Source organism: Teleopsis dalmanni, chromosome 1 (genome assembly GCF_002237135.1).
Source record: "Teleopsis dalmanni isolate 2A chromosome 1, ASM223713v2, whole genome shotgun sequence".
Taxonomy (NCBI): Eukaryota; Metazoa; Arthropoda; class Insecta; order Diptera; family Diopsidae; genus Teleopsis; species Teleopsis dalmanni.
This window is the reverse complement of record NC_051846.1, coordinates 117,704,906-117,729,798: the sequence shown is the minus strand read 5'-3', so window position 1 is coordinate 117,729,798 and position 24,893 is coordinate 117,704,906. Positions and strand designations below refer to the sequence as shown.

Genomic DNA, 24,893 nt, shown 5'->3' with positions numbered 1-24,893 from the left:
GGCGTAGTTACTGGATTCAAGTATTCAGTGATTACGATAAATTTTCATAGAATCAACATAATTATTGGATTCAAATGTTCATTATTTACGAACATTTTGATTCAAACTGCAATATATGATCTAAATTTAGTGTTAAAATTGAATTTAAAATAGTTGGTTAGTGCTACAGCTACAGGAATAATTTGAAACTGAAGAGCTTAAAAGTGTACTATACTTATTTTATAAATTATATATTTTTGGCGTTTCTCTAAAAATTTCAATACATAAATAAAAATGGAAAGGACACCATCGAATACTTTAACTATAAGTCAAGTTACAAAAAGAATACTGGCAAAAACACGACCTGACGTCTCGTTGCAAAATATTCTAAAAGCAATCCGAACGGCATTATTAAAGACTAATCTACGATTAATGCTTTCAAAAAACTGTACAATGAAAACTTGGGGCTTTACGAAATAATAGTTCAAAATGCGTGGTTAATGTAAGAAAGAAACAATTAAATGAATATCGTCGTAAGTCCTGATACCAATGAAATGGCTAACAAGTGCTTAGAAGTAAAAATATATTAGTGTCAAATATAGAAAGATTTAGAAAGATCTGAGTGAAGAGCAGCTTCAGAACAAACGGGATTTAATGCACTTGAAAAGACACAAAACATTCATTTCATTATCTTCTTCTTAATTAATGATTTTTTTTAATTTTTTTTATGTTTATTTAATTAATATAATCAATATTTAGTTACACCACCTTTGGCATCAATAACTCCCCGCAAACTAGCTGGAATTGTTTCAATCAAGCGGGTCAATTTGGATCAAATTTTCTTTATTTAAATTATGGTATCACTACGTTTTCGATATTTATCAATAGTCTTTTGCTGTTTTATGAAGCCCCAAATATTTTCAATGCATTAAGAACAGACTCAGTGAAAGACATAGAACAAGAGCATGATTTAATTCTTTTAAAAATATGTCAGGTCAGCATTCTTTATGACATGGTGCGCTGTCATTTTATTTGTTGGGAAGGGCATTTTTTCTAACGTAAAGGCATGCATATTTACAATACCAATATAACCGAACTGATAGTGGCATTTGTCGGAACCAAATCTCCAAATTCATAGCATGATAGAAATCCCCAAAACGTCACCATGCCAAGTTCAAATCTATTACGTGGCTGCACTGTTTTGTTGTCGTAAATACATGGAGTGTTACCAAACGAACTCCAAAAATAAAATGCAAACTCATCTGTCCATAACACATTATACCAAAACTGTATAGGTTTTTTAAAATACTTTAAAGCAAATGAGATTATTTTGTGCACCAAATAGTGTGTCTTGATATTAACATCTTTCAACTTGCGATGCAGTGCAGCGTCGCTAATAATTTTGCCAATCAATTTTTCCGACGATGCTGCAATTTTGACAGGACCTATTGTAAGATTTTCTACGACTGCTCAATAATCTTCTGAAATATAAATTACATGACTGGAATTATTTTAAGGATGATTATAGCAGTAAAACAATTACCCAGATTTTTAAAACTCGGAGTGAACTGCGTAAATTAAGTTTTAGACCATACGTGCAAGTAAATTCAACATATTGCTTATTATATAATCTCGACTCGTCTGAAGACATAATGCACTATATGTTCAGTTATTAAAAAAATGTACTCCAAATTCAATGGAAGCTATACTCTCACAGAAGAAGAAATATTAAAGTCATTAAACGCATTCTATAGAGAAAATGGCGGCGGATAGAGGAAGGCTTCCCAGATATGGGTGAAGTAGGGAAATGAAATACCTCCTGTATCGAGGGATCTTTAATGTCTACCAACGTCTATTTCACTATGTTAAGTGCGGTTGGAGGCTTCTGTTCGTGAAGCAAGCGGTTCGCTAGATAGACGTGGCTATAAACATCCTCCCGAAAGGGGTCAGGCCGCCAACCTAACCAGGCCTAGAATTTAGCTCTAGAAAAAAATCGCTTCACGGAAGCTATAGTAGAGACTCAGAATGATACGATTCGGCAATGGACTCGGAAAGGTTACAAGGAAAACGATTTGATATTACATACACTACAATAGAACATTACAACAAGTAATAAACACAATTAAACCATACAACATTGGTATTTTAACAGTACAGAAAATTAGATGGACTAGTGAAGGAATCACATTTTTTTTTTATGATAATTTTTATTACATTAGTAGTGAAAAAAAACCTTTTATAGGGGTTGGTTTCTTAGTACACGCTGCTTTAAGACCTCAAGCGCTTAAATTGAAGAAATCAGTAATACCAAAAGCATAATCGTTGACTTAAACGTGAAGATTGGCAGAGAACAAGCATATTCGCAGCAGATAGGTAACCATAGCCTACACGAAGTAACAAACGACAACGGTACTAGACTCATAAATTTAGCCACAACGAATATGTTAACTTAGTTATTGGAAGTATTTTCTTTAAGAGAAAAAACATCCACAAAACAATATTGATGTCGCCAGATAGACAAACAAAAAATCAAATCCTGCATTTCCTCATAGATTCGCGGCACAAGAGCAGTCTTCTATACGTAAGAACCCTGCGGAGTACAAACACGGACTCCGATCACTTTATGGTTGATTCGTAAATACGTGTTCGGATAAGCAACAAAAAAAAAAACCTGTCGCAAAAGCAAAATTAAAGATAGATGCACATAGCAATACCAACATTCTTAGATCATTCCAGAAGAGTGTAACTGATCGCTTGCTGTATCTAGACTACGGGAATGCCAAGAAACCAGGTTTGACCAAGAGTGTGCAAGGCAACAAACCAGAAAAATAAAGCACGAAAACCAATGCTGCGTAAAACTACGAGAAATCGACAGATAATACCACAATATGAGAAAAAATAAAAACGGATCCATAAGAAAAAAAAAAGCGTGATTTTAGTAAACGAAAGTTTAAAGCTTTACAGCGAAAATTTGTGCAGCATAACTCCCGATTTTTCTGCAAGCAGGCGAATTATGAGATACGACTTTAATCCCAAAATATTTTATTGCAAGAACGAATCTGGGCACATCCTAACAAATACTAGCAAAATTGCAAAAAGATGGAGGAGGTTTTTCGAATAACTGCTAACAGATCAGCACTAAACGCGAACACAACCAATTCATCTTGCTGCAAATAACAAATCACACTCCCAACTTTTAAAGAATTTAAAGAAACTATAAGTAAACTTACGAATAGCAAAGCTACTGGAAAGGATGGTATTTCAACGGAAATTTTAAAAAATATGAATGATACGTCGATAGAACGTATTTTCGACGCAATAAAAGAATCTTGGATTTACGACATAATGCCCGCAAAATAGGAGATCGGTGTCATATGCCCACTTAACAAAAAAGCTGACAAAATGCAGTGCAACAATTATAGACCCATAACGCTGTTAAAAACGATTTATAAAGTTTTTTCAAGTATTATATATATGATAAAGTTATAAATAGTTATTAAGCCGCTTTTCAAACTAATAGATCTACTTCGGACCAAATTTTTATTTTTCGCCAGATCTTAGAAAAGATAAGAGAGAACAACAAAACAACCTTTCACTTACTTATTGATTTTATATCTGCTTATAAGAATTATAAGAAAGTACCTTTACGAAGCCCTCACAGAGCCCAGAAAAAATAATCCGCTTAACAAAGGAAAAGATGGCTAACGTCAGAAACATCTTGAGCAAAAAAAAATAAAGTTATACGTCAAAGACTTGAAATAAACGAACAAAAAACAAAACTTCTTATCTCAACAATTAACAACAGAATCAATTCGGTATAGTTATGGACAAAATCTTAGCATCCGAGACAACAAATTCGAAATTATGGATAATTTCCAGTATTTTGGTGACAACAAAAATAACATACTAAAAACAATACATCCCAAAAAATGAATCAAAGACTTACTTCGATACATGTTTTTGAACAACTCATAAACGGTAGCGACTCAACACTTTTGGAGCCCCCGAAAGATTGCACAAAAACTCAGATAGCAATGGCAGAATTACATAAAGGCTTCGGGTGTAATACATCAAAATGAAGATACGGAAAAGGCTATTTTACTCACATCGGTTGTATAGCAGACACAATAGAACAAAATCTAACACAAGCGGCCAACAAACGCCACATTAAAGATATGTTCAACATGGCGAAACAGGAGCAGCATGAAACATAAAATGAGTACTTCAACAAATTGCGAGGTCAAAAACGAATAGCACGGCTTACTCGAAGATGAAATAATTTGATAAAATAATTTGTTCAATAAAATATCAAAAGTGGCTGGATAAAACTATAACACTATACAAAGCAATTCATTCAAAGACAAAAGAAAAACATCGTAACATCGCATGACTTTCTCAGCATTACGTTCCTAGATTAGGTTCCATACATAAGAAAGAATAAATCATGCAACAAATAATACCTCTGCAAACAGAATAGTATTGAAATTTAACAATTAAAAAATAAAAATATAATTAATTAATTAAATTATTCTACAGCTGGTTTATGATTTCGTTCTAATATAAACACAGCGAGTAAATTTATTAATGAAACTTTCATAGCAAAATAACAAAAACTCCAGAAAAATTAGCGAACATAAAAAGTCAAGTACGGATTTGGGTCAGTTGGTTAAGGTGCGCTGATTCTGAGCTTCACATTTGGCAGGACCCGAGTTCGATTCCTGGTACTTACAGTCTCAAAAATAATTATTTACGAATAATTAAATACAAGAATTATTTCCAAGACTACTGATGATGGATATTTACCATTACTCGAAACAGCTGTATGGTCACCCAAAAATTCAATTAATTTAAATAATATAAAATGAATTTTTGTTATTATAGTTCAATACTGTTCGAAAAAATCTCTTTATAATTGTCTATAGGAATAATAGCAATAGTTACAAATTAAATGGCCAACTAGATACGGGCGCAACATGCAACGTAATCTGCAAAAAGTCTTATTGGAAAAACTATCAAATCCCATTATTAGAAGAAGAAAATAACACTAAAAACTCTAGATGGAACTCATATAGCGCCAACAGGTACAGTACAGTTAACATTTAAAAACAAAAACAAAAAGTATAAGGATATCTTACGTGGTCGAGATCGAAAATTGTCCACTACTATCAGCTCGAACATTTCATGAAATGGAACTTATTATATGCAAGAATGTGAAGGAATATATCAACGGTGAAAGCACATGTGCGATTATAAACAAATACAAAGAGATATTCGAGGGGCTAGGCAAAATACAAAGAAAAGTTTCACTTAAGATAGACGAAAGCATAACACTAAAAAGTGAATCACCAAGGCATATCCCAGTAACATTATGCGAGCAACTGAAAACTACTCTAGACGAAATGGAGAAACAGGACTTATAACCAGAGAAATCGAACACATAGACTGGGTGACCAACGATAGAAGAAATCTTAGCTGAACTTGCAGAAGCGAAAGTCTTCACACTACAATGTTTTACAATGTATTGATCCAAAGCAGCTAAATCAAACATTGAAAGATGTTAAATATCAACTACCAACAACAGAAGAAATCTTAGCTGAACTTGCAGAAGCGAAAACACTGGATGCAAAACAAGGGTTTTGACAACTCGAATTAGATGAGAAAAGCAATAACATTTTGGACTCCATTTGGAAAGTATAGATTCAATTGTTTGCCATTTGGGTTACAACCAGCGATGACCATTTTTCAAATGAAGCAAAACTAGATTATATCAGGTTTAAAAGGAGTTGTATTCCAGTAGACTATGCATTGAAAATTATTGATAGTAAGTGGTCTCTTATCAAAAATGAATGCAATATGAAGAAAGAAACATTTATGGAGATTTTAATTTTCCTTCCTAAAAAAATAAACTATTCATATTTGAAAACAAAATTTACAATCAAACGAAAGAGATGCCAATGGGTTCTCCGATCTCACCAGTTGTAGCAGATATTGTGATGGAGAATGTCTTAGACAGAATGATGGACGAAGTGGCTATAAAACCCAGATTACTTACCAAATACCTAGATGATTTATTTACTATTATAAAAATTGACAACATAGAGAGTACAGTTCACTTATTAAATAATGTACACAGATATATAAAGTTTACTAAAGAAGAAAAACAATCCGAAAAACTTGCATATCTTGACGCAGTAGATATTTGACACAACAATAAACTACAAATTAGTTGCTATCAAGAACCTACAAATACTAAACGATATATTAATTTTAACTTGCAACACCCTCATCATATAACTCGGAGCATAGCTCTGAATTTGATTAAACGTGTACTGAATATCAACAATCCAATTTTTCATAAAAAAAATGAAAAAATTCTAATTGACATCTTGCTTCAAAATGATTATCTCAAACAAACCAATAATTCTCCAGACCATTCTTCCAATCAAAAATTTGTCTTCCTATATCCCTGGGTTTTAGGAAAATTTTAGTAAATCCACGGACGTGCAATCTAGTGACTAGTCACTATATATATATATTTTTTTATTTTTAATTCTTTATTTATTATTAATATTTTTGGTTTTTTCAAATTTTTTTTAACCTTTTTTATTATAATACAAGGCCTTTTCTTTTGAAAGCATGTCGCAAAAAAACAAATAAAATAAGCACTACTTTCGATGGCTTATTTGTACAAAACAAGTAATAAAATTTAAAGTTAAAATTTTGAAAATGAATAATAATTCTTTGCAATGAGAATATTTTTTTTCCATGATTATGAATAAAATGTAATTTTCGTGCGTTTTAACAGTAAAATAATGACGACACGAAATACAAATAATTAACGAAATCATTCGTTGACAGATAACTGGAAATTTCCTATGTACTTCCAAAAATCGCTCACAATAGACGAATTTTTAGTGTTGATAACCATGTGATTTGAACTGCTTATTAGTTAAGCGATTTCAAAAAGGTTGGATTGAATAAGCCAGCAGTGTTGTTGTTTGATATGTTATTTTTAAAATGAACAGTCGTCCTTTTGTAATATGGTTACGTCATTGTTCGTAACAAATATGTTATTTTTTTATTTATTATTTAACTGTTAAAAGGCATGAAAAATGATATTTTATTTAGAATCGTGTAAAAAAAATATTCTCACCAATAACTGCAAAGAATTTTTATTCATTTTCGAAATTTCAGATTTAATTTTTATTACGTAAATTGCACATAAAAACCTAATAAAATCGCCATCGAAAGTAGTGCTTATTTTATTTCTTCTCTTGTACCATGCTTACAAAAACAAATGCCTGATATTATCATAAGTTAAAATAAAAGTTACTGAAAACTGAATATACTATATACTATAAACAATATAACAAACATAATATATTAAATAATTTAAATTTTCTGGGTTTTCCATACTGAATTATTTCCTTCTAACACAACAAAATTTAATGTCATCTGCTTACAATTGAAATGTTAACAAAGAAAAGTTCTACAACTAAAACTTTTTGACACATAAAAGCTCTTTCACATACATCAAGTAACTTGTGCCAATGTAAACGATAAATCTTAAAGTTACTTAAGTAGCTTACTTGAGTAAGCAGTGGAAACAAGCTATAGGACATGCTTTAGTTCAACAATTAATAATAATTTAATATATATAAGGATTTCGCAAATTCTATATACATACATATAGTAGAAAAAGTCTACGGATATTCACAAAATTTTTCTTATATTACGCATAACTTTTTTAGTTTTTACTCAAATTCATTTTTATTTCCTAATTTGTTTTAACCAAAGAAACAACAATAAAGCTCCAATATAAAAAGTTAACAGTTACTCTTTAAAAAAAGTTAAACACAATTATATGCAAAAGTAGTAATTTTTGAAGCAGAAAAAGTCTACGGATATTTCTTAATATTAACATTTACCGCTAATTTAAATTCGCTTGCAAGCATAAAAGTGTCATTAAATGATATTTAATTATTAGTTGAATTCCTAAAGAGTCTAAAAATTAATCATTTAATAATATTTTTTTATATAAGCAATAAATTTTTACAATATAAAATAAAAGACGTGAAATTAGCTTGTGAGCGACAAATAGCTGTTAAATTTTAGAAAGATGACGTAAGCCAAAGAAAAATTGCTGAAGATATTGGTCGTCAATATTCATCTGTGTAGAGAATTATAAATAACTTCAAAGAGACGAGTACTTACGTTTCTAAAATTCGCACTGGCCGCCCCATAACTCTGTCAAATAGAGAAAGACGTAGCACAATCAACCAGGTGAAAGTAAATCCAAGAGTAACAGCCTTCAAACTAGCTGAACATATTGCCGAAATACTTGAAAACAAAATATGTCCTGATACCGTGCGGAAAATTTTGAAGAAATGCATGTATTATACCCTGATTGCAGGAAAGAAGCCGTACATATCCAGATAAATAGAATAAAATAATGAAGCTTTGCAAGAAAGCATATAAATAAACCTATAAAGTTCAGAAAATGAGTTATTTTCTCCGATGAGAGTTAATTTTACATATTTTAAATAAAAGTTAGAAAACTTGTAAGGAGAAAATTATGCACAGCCTATGATAAACAAAACTCAATTTCAACAGTAAAACGTGATGGTGAAGGTGTAATGATTTAGGGGTGTATAGCAAGTAATGGTGCTATCAGACTTGAATCATCGTACAGATTTGGATGCTGTACTATGCTCTCAGGCAACTTCAAACACTACCAGAATCACCAGACCTTAGCCCTATAGAACATCTGTGGGTTTATTTGGAAAATAAGATTCGTCAGCATATGTTTTCCAGCAAGGATATAGTAAGAAACGTCATCAAGGAAGAATGGCTAGAAATAAACGCACAGAATACTGGAAAGCTAGTTGAGTCCATGCAAAGACGCTTAACAGAGGTTATTAAATGCTAGGGTTATCCCACAGGCTATTAAATTTAAGATTTTTGTGAATTTTATTGTTTTAATGTGAATTTTAAGAAATATCCGTAGATTTTTTCTGCTTCAAAAATTGCTACTTCTGCATATAATTGTGTTTAATTTTTTTTTAAAGAATAACTGTGTACTTTTAATTATGCAACTTTATTGTTGTTTCTTTGGTTAAAATAAATCAAAAAATAAAAATGAATTTGAGTAAAAATTAAAAAAGTTATGCGTAATTTTAGAAAAATTTTGTGAATATCCGTAGACTTTTTCTACTATGTGTATGTACATAAGTGAGATTAGTGTTTTTATATTTTTGTTTTTAAACTAAAAAAAATTAAAAATACTAAAAATAAATACTACTAATCCTACTTTACAAAAACATTTTAAAGTATACAAATATGCTTAAGTGCATTAAATTTGTTAAATAAAGTATGTTTAAAATTACACACTTCATTCGCTACACTTTAATAAATTAGTATGATTTAAAGAAAATATAAAAATATGTACGTATGCATTTTTATTTTGGAATTTAAAAGCAGTGTTTTTGTTAACTGCTTAAGTTATTTTCCAAAGGAGAAAAATAATCTAAAGAGGTTGTGTACCCAACATCAATTTAATCAATCTTATTCTTGCTCAGAGATAACTAAACCAATGAATATTATCTCTACCTCGCTCTTCCTACCTTTTCACATGTTTTCCATTTTGGTTTATTTATACATTGTATATAGAAGAAATGCTTTCATATTCTCTTTATTTAAAGTAACGTGTTTTGCAATTTATGGAATACGTGTGTATGACATGTGTTGTAGGACTAAACGCAATTAATCTTTGGAATTCCAAATTTTCTTTTTTATGACTTTATTTTTCTGTATATAAATTTTATGTGCTAGATCCATTCTTGCCAGAAGAATGCTTTTTAATATTAAAGGGCATTGATTTGATATAAAATTTAAGTTTGAAAAATGCTTTAGAAATATTCATCTAAATAAATAAATCTAGTTACAAAACACTTAGAAATAACAGACACTTACGGATACATAAAACGTTCAGCTCCAGATTTTACCAGAAACACTGTCTAAAAACTAAGTAACTAATTTGGGTTCAAGCATTAAATAGATTGTCGAACATATTGCGATCGATTCGACTTTTTAAAGGCATTTTATTCAAACGCCATTAGTTGCACCCTTTACTACACCATATACATATCTATACACGTTGGGTGTTGAACAGATGTTAAGGTTCATGTATTAATTTTATTGTACAAAACTTAATGTTAACACTTAATCTACAAGGTCTTCTTAACATACATTTCGTAAAAAACATATGCCAAGCTGTGGTTTTTTGTTGCATTAATATGTTGACGAAAAACATGAAAATTAATAAAAAGTTATTAGAATATGTGTGTATAGTTGGGAGAATTTTATATGAAAATGGAAATTATTTTTGTTCAAAAGTATACATATGTATTTATATTCATTTAAGAAATATTAACGTGGGTCTTATTTATTTTTATTTCTATTTCTTCCTCTCTATATGCATCGCAAACAAATCAAAAACAGAATTTTATATGGGTAATGAGTCATCAAAAGCACCAATACTTGGACAATCGCCCATGGCTGAACATGATCAAATGCTGACAAACGCATGTACATATACATCCATACATAATTAAAAAATTATGCGATATAGAGAAACAGTTCATTTATTTCATATGTTGTCATTTCTATATTTAAAACATTTGTATTGCTTATATTTTAAATTGAACGTAAAATTCGTAAGCAATCATTCAATATTTTTGTATAAATGCATTATTATTTATATGCAAACAAACTAAATGTAACAAACCAACGCAAATATTATATTTTTTTACTTTTCTTTATCTACTATACCACCCGCACTTTTTACTACAACCGAACACTCCGAGAGTTTTTAACAACTAAATGAGTAATCATAATCAATTTTGCTAAAAGCTTTTTATCGTTATACATTGAGCAGGAACATAAATTCATAGAGAGATCGAATCTTGTTCATAAAAGTTTAAGCATAAGTACTTGTCAGCTACAAAGTTCGGTGTATCTAACTCAAACATGAATTTAAGTTGCAAGAAATGATTTTAGGCATAAAAATCAAAGGAAAATTTGTTTGAATCAAACCATTCTTTGATTGCGTTATTTAAAAAAATTCATTGGTTTAAATTAATATCATATAGTATGTGTGTAGTATGCATGTGCGATAAAGTCCCCAGTAGCCCAAATCAACTAAATTCATAACGTATATGTTACCCATTTTGACATGTAGTAGGTACTTGAAAGAGTTATAACTTTAACACATAATTACAATAATAATAATTAATCAGATTTAATTAATAAATATAAATAATAATTTAATCAGATAATTAATCGATTCGATATATGTATAAATTTTATTTATTATTTTATTTAACTTTATATGCAAATAAATATTTATTTTGTTTCAAAATGTAATACAAAATTTAATTTTGAACGAGATCTGCAATATTGAATATTATTTAAATAAAATTTAATTCATATATTTGTGAATTATTTTCCAAAATTTTGTATTACAATTTTCATACTAAAAGTGTGGAAGTGTAATTGTAAAATATATCTAATATTTTAAGTATTGCAAACTTTGATAAATATTATTATTATTATGAATACCGTTTTAAAGTGACAATATATAAACAAGAAATTGGCACTATAAAGTGTGCAGTCTAAATTGTAAACTAATATATTCGATCAATAAATATGTGCACCATTTTACGTCACACATGATTTTTTCAATACATGTAATGCCGGATGGTATAATCTTTATCATTGTTGGATATTTTTAACGACCTAGCCAATTATTTTAAAACAGAAAGAATCAGCAATGTATTGTGGTTTTCAACGGAGGCCCCTTCATCGTGGAAGTCTGTTAATAACGTGTATAGAATTTTTGACAACACCTTCGTATTAATTTCTGATAGCCATCCTCGCCGTTACTGCCAGCGTCGTCAATATTATCGTCAATATCTTTGAAGTCAAAAAAACACACCTACAAAGAAAAGAAAAATCAATGATAACTGACTATATTTTTTTATTTTTATTTTTAATAAATTTTATAATTATATAAAATCTAATTATATGAAAAATATATAAGTATATATTTTTTGTTGTTTTTAGTTTTAATTTATAAATTATTAGTGTTATTATTAGCTATTAGTTAAAATAAAACTTACTGAAAATTTGAACTAAACATCGCTTTATTTCTTTTCTATTTGGATTATGGTTATTTAGTGTTCAAACTTGTTTTAAAGCCCTCTGTTGTCTTCCCAGAACCGACATACGGATTTCATTCTTATCTAAAATAGCAACTCAGTAAAATTTTATTCTTTATTTAATAATATTTACTGCCCGTACTTAGCAAAGTCCAGCACTTCCTTTGGTTTCTAGTTATCATAGAAGATTTTTTGATTTTGAATAATTTGTAATTTTTTGTTTTTTTGTATATGCAGAATTTGCCACTTTCATATTGTGAACAATATCACAAACATTATACATTAAATACTTAAATTTTTGCGTTTTCCATGCAAATTTATTTTCTTTGTAACAATATATGATTTAACCCATATCCGCCCAACGCACATAGGGGTATTTGGTCAATTTAGGCGGTCAAAAATCCAATTTTTAAAATTAATTTTTCAAAAAAATTTTTAATTGGGGACTTCACAAAATAGAATTCACTACAAGATTACAGTTTTTTTTATTTTTCTCTGTGCTGCCATTCGCATGCAAAGGTAATTTGAAGTGGAGCATTTTGAACGGAAAATTTTTGTTTGAGTTGCAACTTACGCTAGTAGCTAATAAAAAGTGATATTATTAATAGTAACAACATTCTAGAAAGATATAAATTATGACATCGTTTAAAACAAGTAATTAGAGATCTGCTCAAGAAATTTAAATTTCTGTGTTTTAGTGCTGTTTAGGCTTTAATCTAAAAGTTGCTATTTGAATGAATTTTTTTGATTTAAGCGAATGCATTATAGGTTAAAAGTAAGAGAATTCTGCAATATTCCACTATGATATTAACTGCATTATAAAGGTGAAAGTTTCTTTATTTAAGAAAAAAAGTTTGGCTGCTGATTTTTGCGGATGGCTTTGTAAGCAGCAAAAAAGTGGAGTAGAGTCATGCATATTTGAAACAATATTTTGCATTGCTTCCTATACAAAACGAGTAAACATAAATTTAGATAATGTAGGAGAAAAAATATTGTTATGCCTGAAACTTAAAGATCTGTCACATTGAAACATTGAAAATAAAGTTAATATTTACTAATTGTTGTAAGTATTTGAAATCCTAATCAAGCGCACCAGCAGCATTCAGAGTATTCATGAGCAGCATTTGTGATCTCTGTATACTATGTGCAAAGACAATGTATAAGTAGATATGAAATCGCCTAAAGCAAAAATATACTCATTTTTTCAAGTTCTATAATTGAACTTTTGTTCAGCAACCAAAATATTGGTAAAGCTTTTGATACATGTTGAAAAGACCAAAGCTGTTTTGTTAAATTGCTTAAATTGATTTTTTTAGCAACATTCTGTTACAAACGTATGTTGATAATGATTTGGTACTTTATGCAAAAACAAATTACCTTATGTGATAATGATATGCAATGATAATGATATATACCCATTGCAGAAAAAGTGTACGGACAACCATAAAGTTTTTCTTAAATTTCACGTAACTACTTAATTTTTATTCAAATTGATTTTCGTTTTCTGATTTATATTCACTAAAGAAACAACAATAAAGTTTTAATATAAAAAATTAAGTTATTCTTTTAAAAAAAATGATACACAATTATGTGCACGAGCTTTAACTTTTAGAGCAGAAAAAGTCTACGGGCACTTCCTAATATTCACATTTACCGTTGATTTAAATTCGTTTGCAAACATAAACGTGTCATTAAATGATATTTATTTAACAGTTGACTTCCTAAAGAGTCTAATTATTAATCATTTAAAAATTATTTTTTATATAAGCAGTAAACTTTTACAACGGAAAATAAAAAATGTGAAATTAGTGCTAAGAAGATGATGTAAGCCAACGAAAAATTGCTAAGGATATTGGTCAACAATATTCATTTGTACAGAGAATTATAAATAACTTCCAGGAGACGGGTAATTACATATCTAAACCTCGCACTAGTCGCACTAGGAGATAGTAAATCCAAGAGTAAGAGCCTCTAAACTGGCTGAACATATTGCCGAAATACTTGAAAACAAAGTATGTCCTAATACTGTGCGCAAAATTTGGAAGAAAAGCGTATAGTATACCTTAGTTGCAAGAAAGAAGCCATACATATTCAGATGTATTAAATAAAATGATTAAGCTTTGCAAGAAAGCATGTAAATGAAGGTATGGAGTTCTGAAAATGAATTATTACCTCAGATGAGTATTAATTTACATATTTGAAATCAAAGTTTGATATTTTAATATTTAATTTAAGTATTCTATTTAATTATTCTGGTTAAGTCTTTAAGTATTCTATCACTTAGTTCATTTCCAAACTAAACTGTAACACACCGTACAAATGTAAAAACTAAACTGACTTCTCACAAGTTCTAGACTGAATTTCTAATTTTCTACTGTAAAACGATTGCTAGATTTTTTTTAAGTGATATCAGAAATTATATTGCAAAAGATGACAAACAAAAATTGGTTTCAACGGTGAAACATGATCCTGGAGGCGTAATGGTTTGAGGATGTATAGCAAGTAATGATGGTGCCAAACCTGAATTTATACAAGATACAATGGATAAATATGAATATCTAAATATGCTAAAAACAAATTTGAAAGAAAATGACAGGATTTTAGGGCTTATACGGGATTGGCTGCTGAACCATGCTCCGAGGCAACTTCAAACACTATCAAAATTACCAGACCTTAGTCCCATTGAACATCTGTGGGTTTATTTCAAAAATAAGACTCGTCAGCACACGATTTCCAGCAAGGATATGTTAAGAAAAGTCATCAAGGAAGAATGGTTGAAAATAAAGGCACAGGATACTGCAAAGTTGGTTGAGTCCAGCTTAGGTTATCTCACAGGCTAATAAATTTAAGATTACTGCGAATTTTAATTGTTTTAGTGTAAATATTAAGAAGTGTCCGTAGACTTTTTCTGCTTTAAAAATTGATGCTTGTGCACATAATTGCGTATAATTTATTTTAAAAGAATAACTTTTAATTTTTTATATTAAATCGTTATTGTTGTTTCTTTGGTAAAAATAAATCAGAAAACAAATATCAATTTGAATAAAAATTAAATAAGTTACGTGAAATTTAAGAAAAATTTTGTGGGTGTCCGTACACTTTTTCTGCTATGTGTATACATATGTAGATACATATATATTTGCGTTTTGTTTTTGGTAGAAGGATAAGAAATTGTGAAATTGTTACTTGCAGAGGTTTTAATAGAACTAATTTTGCATTTATTTCTCGGAGTAATATCGTGTGCGGTCCAATTTTAGATTTTAATTAATACTTAAGCAGAAGTTTTTTTTAAGTTTTAATTTTTAAAATTTTTTGATTTGTGTTATTTCAAAATATAAACTTATTGTTAGAAATGTCACCTTATAAGCGTATTTGCTGCATAGCTTCTTGCAGAAATAGAACACAGAAAGGCCTGAAGTTTTTTAATTTTCCAAAACAAGGCACAAAAAGGATGAACAGTGGATAAGTGCATGACATTGGTCATACGATCATTTTATGTCTCTAAAAAAACCATTAATATGTGAACTACATTTTGAAAAAGAAGTAATTGAAAAAAAAAACTTTTTTATCATGTTATTCCCTCCTTGCAACTGGATGAAATCCACAATTCCATAACGGACGAAGTACTATATCAGTGCGACAACGAACCGTTATGTGTTAGTGCAGCAATTAAGCCCGTTTGTAGCTCTTGTTATAAAGGTGAGAAAAATTTAAATTATTATAGGAATTATAGGACAAAAATTAAATTTTCCTCAACTAATTCAATACGTCTCTCAAATTATAGATTTTATATCACACGCTTCAGCTTATGCAAAAAAATTTTGTGAAACAGTGAGGTTGAAAAATACGTGGCGCAAATAATTTTTTTCAAATCTACTGCTACCTATAATTTTATGAGAGATATGTTAAGATTTGCTTTGCCTTCTTCAAGATCCATTTACGAATGGCTTCCAATTGCTGGTTTACCTCCGGGAGTAAGTGAAGAAGTATTTATAAATATAAAAGAAAGTATAAATGCAGGTAATTTTGACTCCAAATTTCGACAAGTAGTGTTAATAGAGATTTAAAATATAATGCTAAGTTCGACAAAATTGATGGATTTGTTCGTTATGGAAAAAATTTCAGGAGCGTTACAATTAGAAAAAATATTTGCGTATTTATGATAAGAAGTCTATGTGGTCATTGGAAACAAGTTTGAACTCTTCTGTATCTAAAAAATATATTCCCGTTAATACATTGAAAATAATGATATATAAAAATATTGAAGGTTGCTGCTGGACTAAATGTGAGAGGATAAGTTTGTGATCGAAGCCTAACAAACCAAGCCCTTTATAGAAAACTCGGTATTTCTAAAAATAATCCCGAATTTGCCGAAACACGTGTAGAGATACACAAAAAAAAACTTTCGAAATAAAAGTTAGTATATTTTAAAAACAAAAATAACCGCATTCAAATATCTGTTTCATATACTCTAATTGTGAAGATGATGATGAAATGCTTGCCATTGATTGGACTACAATATCTGTGGGCCATAAAAATTCGATGGAAGCGAATGCTGGAACTTTTAATGAAGAAGAGATTGAGGATGAAGCAGATAACGAAAATGGTTTGGGAGAAATAAATTCAATTATAGAAATGAATTCCGAAGATAGTTTGTTGTCTGTACTTTCTGATAATGCAATTAATATTTTGCACAAGTTTTTTAGAAAAACTACGCTAAAAAATAGCGCATATTGCAAAAAAAATTGTATCAAATCGGATAATGTAATTAATGCGCTTTCTGATAGGCTTCTATACTTCAGAAATGATGGAAGTTATGGTAATTCTTGCTCGCTTTTTGTTCCTTTAAATTTTTCTACTAATTGTGTAAGAAGCACCTAAAAACTTTTGACAAACAATTTGATACCAACTGTTATAAGAACGGAATCTTACTGTTGATAATAAATTTTTGTATTCTTTATGATCCATATTGGAACAATTCAGAACATTCATATTATGACCACAGATTACTGTTGTTAAAACATTTTCTTATGGTATTAATCCGAGTCGCTTGCAAATGCATAATTGAAAAGTTTTGCCAAGAAACAAATAAAAGCGTTCAGAAGGGAAGACTGCAAATAATGCATCAATAACGGATACATGTGTTGTGAATACCTGTTGTGTTTATTAAATAAGATTCATATATATCCATATTATTTATTATTCAACTTTATTTTCAACTTTTGTGAATTAATTTTTTGTTGTAAGAATTTACTGTTAAGATAAATGTTAGTGTAGGAAATATAATTTATAAAAATTAATTTATTTAACATAATAGATGAATTATTTTGTACATATTAATAAAGATCATAATTAAAAATGATAAATATTATTATTATGCATTTTTATTTCAGAGACAGGTGCAGATATTGGATTTTTGCTGAGTAGAAAAGCAACAATGTACAATAATAAAGTCTTTTATGTGATTTATTTACATAAACTCATACATATAAAAATGTCATTCAGTCCCTTAGTCTCTTGCAGCCAAATTAAGTAAACATTTATTTTCTTGAATTTGTGTCCAAAATTACCATCAATTTCCATCAGTAAGTATAATATGCATATGTTTAGCAACATTATTTTAAGCAATATTGCCCTGAGCAACATTAGCTGTGTTTCAGCAAACATGATCCGCTCAATTTTACATGCAAAACAAAAACAATGGGGTGAACCAGCAATTGGTCTGGTTCACTTTCTGGTTCAATGTGGGATGTATGTAAAAGATAAAAGTGGAACGTATTTTAATGCAAATAAGGTTGGCAATGCGATGCACGGTGCAGTAAAATTTTAAACAAATCTACATTTATATTTATTTACTATTGATTTTATTTATTTATTATTTATTTTATGTACTTATTTATTTAATATGTCGATATTATTTATTTCTTTGTTTGAAGTAATGTTTTAATTATTACTATTACTATAAATTAAAATTATTAAAATTAATTAAAATTATTACTTTAATTATTTACGTTTTATTTTTATTATTATTAAATAAGTGTTGTTTGATAATTTATGAAAATCAATTAATTTGAAATGAATGTATAAACATTAAGTTGAATACATTTATTTAATTAAAACAGAACAATACATAAGGAAACAGGCTCTCCAACATACACGTTTATAAAAAAAACCATTTTCATCGCAAACTATCTGCAAGATTAAGCTATAGTCATGCTTTCTTTTGAAATAAGCCTATTTGCTATGGTTTGGTGCATTTATTTTTAGATGTGTACTGTCTATGCAACCAATTACGAACGGGAATTTTTTCGAAGCTTCCATTTTTGCATTATTAGCAAGTGCGTATTTTAAATTAGTGTCCAATTGATATAAGCTAAACACTAGTTTTTTTAATTATTCTCCACACAGAAGCTCTTGGTATGCCAAAACAAATATCAAATTTGCAAAAAGTATTCATATTTGCCATATACCACAAAAATATATAAAATTACTTCATTGCTCTCGTCCAAATGTGATCATCACGGTTATTTTGCTGATTGGAATTTATTAACAAATCTATTAAAATATGAAACATAATTAACATATAGCAATTGTATTTTTTATGCGCAAATATCAATCAAATAATCTTTAACGAAAAAATTATTGATCGTTTCCACAAAACTTCCACTATATCTATGCTGATACACTTCATCCCTTGAGCTTAATACCATACACTTGAACTAGTAAAAAGGGAATATAAGAGTCAGTTTCGCTCGATGATTCTAATAACATATGCAATTTTCATTTATTAACTATAGAATTAAATTTAAGTTTTTAAGTAAATACTTCAGACATTTCAACAGATTTTATTTATTTTCCATTTTTTAGATTTTTTGTATTCAAAATTTTCTCACTTATTTTTTTAGCGCCAAAATTATTCACACAAATCAAAAAATTTTGTACACAAACCCAACTGTCATATTTCATGCGTTGCCAATTATTTTCAAACGTGATCCGTATCGTTTCAGCAAAGATGATTCAGATCATTGAGCGGATCACGTTTGAAAATAATTGGCAACGCATGAAATATGCCAGTTGGGTTTGCGTACAAAATTTTTTGATTTATGTGAATAATTTTGGCGCTAAAAAAATAAGTGAGAAAATATTGAAAAATTGAAAATAAATAAATAAAATCTGTTGAAATGTCTGAAGTATTTACTTAAAAACTTAAATTTAATTCTATAGTAAATAAATGAAAATTGCAGATTTTATTAGAATCATCAAGCGAAACTGACTCTTCCATTCCATTTTTAAATACTAGTTCAAGTGTATTAAACTCAAGGGATGAAGTGCATCAGCATGGATATAGTGAAAGTTTTGTGGAAACGATCAGTAATTCTTTCGTTAAAGATTATTTGATTGGTATTTGCACATAAAAAATACAATTGCTATATATTAATTATGTTTCATATTTTAATAGATTTGTTAATAAATTCCAATCAGCAAATGCAAAATAACCGTGATGATCACAATCGGACGAGAGCAATGAAGGAATTTTATATATTTTTGTGGTATATGGCAAATATGAATACTTTTTGCGAATTTGGTATTTGTTTTGGCATACCAAGAGCTTCTGTATGGAGAATAAAAGAACTAGTGTTTAACGTATATCAATTGGACACTAATTTATAAAATACGCACTTGCTAATAATGCAAAAGTGGAAACTTCGAAAAAATTCCCGTTAGTAATTGGTTGCATAGACAGCACACATGTAAAAATAAATGCACCACACCATAGCAAATAGGCTTATTTCAAAAGAAAGCATGACTATAGCTTAATCTTGCAGATAGTTTGCGATGAAAATGGTTTTTTTTATAAACGTGTATGTTGGAGAGCCTGTTTCCTTATGTATTGTTCTGTTTTAATTAAATAAATGTATTCAACTTAATGTTTATACATTCATTTCAAATTAATTGATTTTCATAAATTATCAAACAACACTTATTTAATAATAATAAAAATAAAACGTAAATAATTAAAGTAATAATTTTAATTAATTTTAATAATTTTAATTTATAGTAATAGTAATAATTAAAACATTACTTCAAACAAAGAAATAAATAATAATGACATATTAAATAAATATGTAAGTACATAAAATAAATAATAAATAAATAAAATCAATAATAAATAAATATAAATGTAGATTTCTTTATAATTTTACTGCACCGCTGCATCGCATTGCCAACCTCATTTGCATTAAAATGCGTTCCACTTTTATCTTTTACACACATTCCACATTGAACCAGAAAGTGAACCAGATCAATTGCTGGTTCACCCCATTGTTTTTGTTTTGCATGTAAAATTGAGCGGATCATGTTTGCTGAAACACAGCTATTGTTGCAGAATATCAGACGGCCACCAGATCGTTTTAAATCAAAGCTTTTAGAACAATTTCTAACAAGGGCATTTTATATCTATATTATACATTGTCTTTGCTTCAGCAGTTCAAACTGAACACCTTTCTATCACTAAATTTTCAAAAACAAAAGCGACAAAGTGGAAAGCGACAATTTTTGAAGCGAAAAGACTCAATTATTAAAAGATTTTATAAGCAAATTTGAAAATATAACTGAGAATAAAGAGGTTGATTATGTGTCTTCCAAAGAGTAAGAATACATATAGTTAAAAATACGCAATGAATTTATTATTCAAACAACTATTTTGAGGAATGTGCTGTCACTAAAATAAAATACGAAAACTTAAAACAAGATATAAAAATGTGAGCATCTTTAGAGAGGCAAGAGTTGTACAAAACTAGTGATAGTGGCTTAAAACAGGTGATGACCATGGAGGACGCAAGACTGCTATGGACAATTTAGTTCTTATGACAACGATTGCGTTTATATAGATAACACAGAATGTGAAAAGATGATAACGGAATGTCAAATAGAAGAAATGAAAAACAATTGCGATGATAAATTGGTTGTTAAGAAATGTGAAAAATTTAACTTCTATTATAGGCATATCATATATTATTTTAATATTAATTACATTTATTATTTCTGGTGAACAACTATTAGGAAAGCTTTACTGCAACTCAACTAAAAACAACATATGCCAAAATTTAAAAAGACGGAAGAGGACTGCAAAAGCTCTTGTAGAAAGAAAAAGAAAGTGAATTGAAAAAAAGTTCAAGATAAAAATAGTCTTTATAAAGGCAGAACATGAAAAACGAATGAATGAAAAGCAAGTACTTTCAGTACTTTAAAACAGTATGTACTTAACATATAGAATAGAATTAGAATAGAAGAGAATAGAAGAGAATTGAATAGAATTGAACAGAACTGAATAAAATTGAATAGAAATGAATAGAATTGAATAGAATTGAATAGAATTAGAATAGAATTAGAATAGAATTAGAATAGAATTAGAATAGAATTAGAATAGAATTAGAATAGAATTAGAATAGAATTAGAATAGAATTAGAAAAGAATTAGAATAGAATTAGAATAGAATTAGAATAGAATTAGAATAGAATTAGAATAGAATTAGAATAGAATTAGAATAGAATTAGAATAGAATTAGAATAGAATTAGAAAAGAATTAGAATAGAATTAGAATAGAATAGAATAGAATAGAATAGAATAGAATAGAATAGAATAGAATAGAATAGAATAGAATAGAATAGAATAGAATAGAATAGAATAGAATACAATAGAATAGAATAGAATAGAAATAAATAAATATTTATACATGGACTATGTGCATACATATGCTTATTTATTTTTAATGCATTTTGACATGACGGAAGACATACCAAAAATTTTTTAAAGATTTTTTAAAGCGTGTTTTTAGACTAGAATTTTGTCTGTAGAATCTTACTTATAGCACTTATAGCACTTTCTGTAACTTTGAATATATATGTTGCCGAAGAATGCTATCAATTAATAAGTATTTATTTTTTTTCGTTATATTTTCTCTAACCAACAGTATGAATAATTTAACATAAAATATTTATAACAAAAAAATGACATCAATAAAATTAAGATCCTATAAGAAATGGATTAAATTCAAGCATCAAACCATACAAATTGACTTAGTAAATGTTTACGTCACTGTATGAAGTCCCCTAGACATAACAATATTCATCATACAAATCGTTTCCGTTCTCCAGTCATTAATTTTATCATGAAATAGTACTTATGTTATACTTTTCTTATACTTAAAATTAACACTTTCCTAAGTTTCAGTCGGTGGGCATCTCTACCTTTTTTCTAAATGGAATATATCTCGCATAACTTGAATGAATTAATTTTTCAAATCAAACACTTTTCTTTTGCTCCTTCAACTTTCAGTGAGAATATTTAATTTCGGAAAAACATTTCTTGTTATTTCTTTAGCTTTTATCCTTTCTCTCTTCCTTTTTTTTGTGAAAAAGGTCAAAATATTTTCTTTGTAAAAGTTTTTGTTAGAATTTTCATATAAAATATTCTTTACACAACATTTGCGCATTTTTACACATTTTTATTTGCTAAAAAAATTAGATAAAACACATTTTGCGCATTAAGTAGGTTGTTTGCATTTTAAAGCAAATCAACAATAAAAGGAAACCATTCAAACACAGCATACTGATGTGTACACAGTTTGCCTTAATAGAGTTTTTATTATTGTGTTTGTTTCTGTAGTAATTTTTTTTCAGGAATATTCACTTTTTTGTTTGCTGGCTTTAGTTCTGTTATGTAAAACGCCTAAAAGAAGGCAGTGAACTTTATAAAGCTGTGTTTTTGTCATACTTAATGAAAGCACCGAACTATTTCTATTGTGACGTAAATGTATTTATGGTTACTAAATTACTGTGATTAGTCATATTTCATAAAGATCAAAAAAAGTGATAACAACTTACTTTTGAGGAATGCAATTGGTTTAGGATGCGGTTTTTTTGGAAGTGCAACCTACTCTGCCTTTAGCAAAACCTAGAAGCTGTTATTTCGAATGAACATGATTGAAGATTGTGGAGGCTTAAAGTGTTCTTGTATGTCAGCTTGGATTAAGCAACTTAAAAATGAAGAGATTTTGTAGCTACCTGGCTATTCGAATTCATAAGTATACAGCATAGCAAAATTATTGGTTTTTAAAGTACTTTTTATTATATATTTACATGACATGTGAAATATTTCTAATTTAAATAGAATGATATGCTTTTTCATTGTATTGCCTATATTAAATTTATTTCCTAAAACTGTCAAAACTTGAATAGCTGAAATTTTCTAGTGCTAATGATAATTGATAAAATAGTTTTGCAGCGTTATTTGAAAAGTCAAAAAAACATTGAAACAGTACGTAGAAGAAGAAAATTTCTGTCACTGCAATCAGTCACAATATAATGTCTAGATATATGAAAAATATACAAACACAGGTTTAAAAATATGACATAAAAATATTTTTTGTATATTTTATACCAAACATGACCAGAACAGCTTAATACAAATTTAAATAAAAAATATTTACCGAAAATGTTAAACAGTTTGATCCATTTCTTAAAGAAGATTGAAAACATTCAAAAAATAATTAGTTTTAAGTCACCATAGCCTTTAAACTTGATAAGAAGTTTTTTATTCTTATTGATTTAATTTGTTATATTAAACTTCCAACACTCTCATAAATGAGTAGGATGATATATTTAAATATTTATGGAAAACTGCCGAGCACATGAACTACTAGTTTTACTTTTATTTAAAATTGTTTTAAATAAAAATAAGCACTTGTTCTGATTTTTATAAATTTATATCTTCTATATATTTTTGTATGCTCTATTATAATATATTAATGTGTTAAGATGTGCAAGATTTTATCAGTTACTTAAAAGCAAAAACGGAAGCTGCTCTCATGACTGTAATCTAGCCTAAAGCTTGTTTGACACTAGTAATCAGCTAAGTTGATGAAGCCTTTTTATATAAATTAAGCTATGTTTACGTTAAAAAGTTTTAACAAAATTCATAAACTTGTATCAAAAGACATCAAAAGACAGAATACTTATTATACTAAAAATATTTAATATGGGCCACCTTTTCCATATTTTTGCGTTTAATTGATCAAAAAGACTTTCTCGTAGTTAACAAATGTTAGTATAAAACACTCTATTTGTCATATAACGCATTATTGTATATAATAGACAATGATTATATTTCTTTCTGGTTTAGCTAAGAATCCCTCAAATCTATTCTATCTGAGACGCCTCAAATATTTAGTTACCCATTAGATATTTTATGTATATATTTTTTAAGTAATAAAAGAGTTTGTATTATACAAATTCAGTAAAGAAAATGTTTTGGCTCATAAAATGTTAATGATTACTTTTACAATGTCTTATTTCAAAGTATTTATAAGCATATAAGCAGTTATTCACTATATTTACTAATATCATGTTTTAGTTTATATGTTAAACCACTCCCAAAACCAGGTTGGTTTTTGATTCAAAAAAAAAAAACGACACATTTTTTACACATTTTGTAGTTACATTTTGTAGTTTGTAGTTATCCACAAAAATTATCTCACGCTGGATCTTACGGGTTATTTTAATAAAGTTAAGTAATCCATTAGATATTACTATTTTCATTAGCATACTTTATAAAATTATGCATTATTTTATTTCTAAATGTTTTTCTTAATTTTTTTCCAATTGTATGTTATAGTACATACTCAAAGCACTCATA

General features: G+C 28.5%; 1 protein-coding gene and 1 long non-coding RNA gene across 5 annotated transcripts in view; both read right to left on the bottom strand.

Moving 5' to 3' along the window:
- The window catches only part of LOC119667905 (vinculin), a 49,341-nt gene extending 38,483 nt beyond the window's left edge, over nucleotides 1-10,858 (bottom strand). The window contains exon 1 of one of the 4 annotated variants that reach the window (XM_038077252.1): nucleotides 10,766-10,858. The gene's annotated coding sequence lies outside the window, so the exon portion shown is untranslated. The remainder of the gene's footprint in view (nucleotides 1-10,765) is intronic. The other 3 variants (XM_038077251.1, XM_038077250.1, XM_038077253.1) reach the window with 3 other exon arrangements.
- A 770-nt stretch (nucleotides 10,859-11,628) lies between these two features.
- On the bottom strand, nucleotides 11,629-12,450 carry LOC119673480. Its single transcript, XR_005252058.1, has 3 exons — nucleotides 12,340-12,450; nucleotides 12,159-12,281; nucleotides 11,629-11,974 (listed from the first exon to the last, which is right to left on the bottom strand). It is a non-coding gene; the product is annotated as an uncharacterized LOC119673480 (long non-coding RNA).
- Between the last annotated feature and the right edge of the window lie 12,443 nt (nucleotides 12,451-24,893).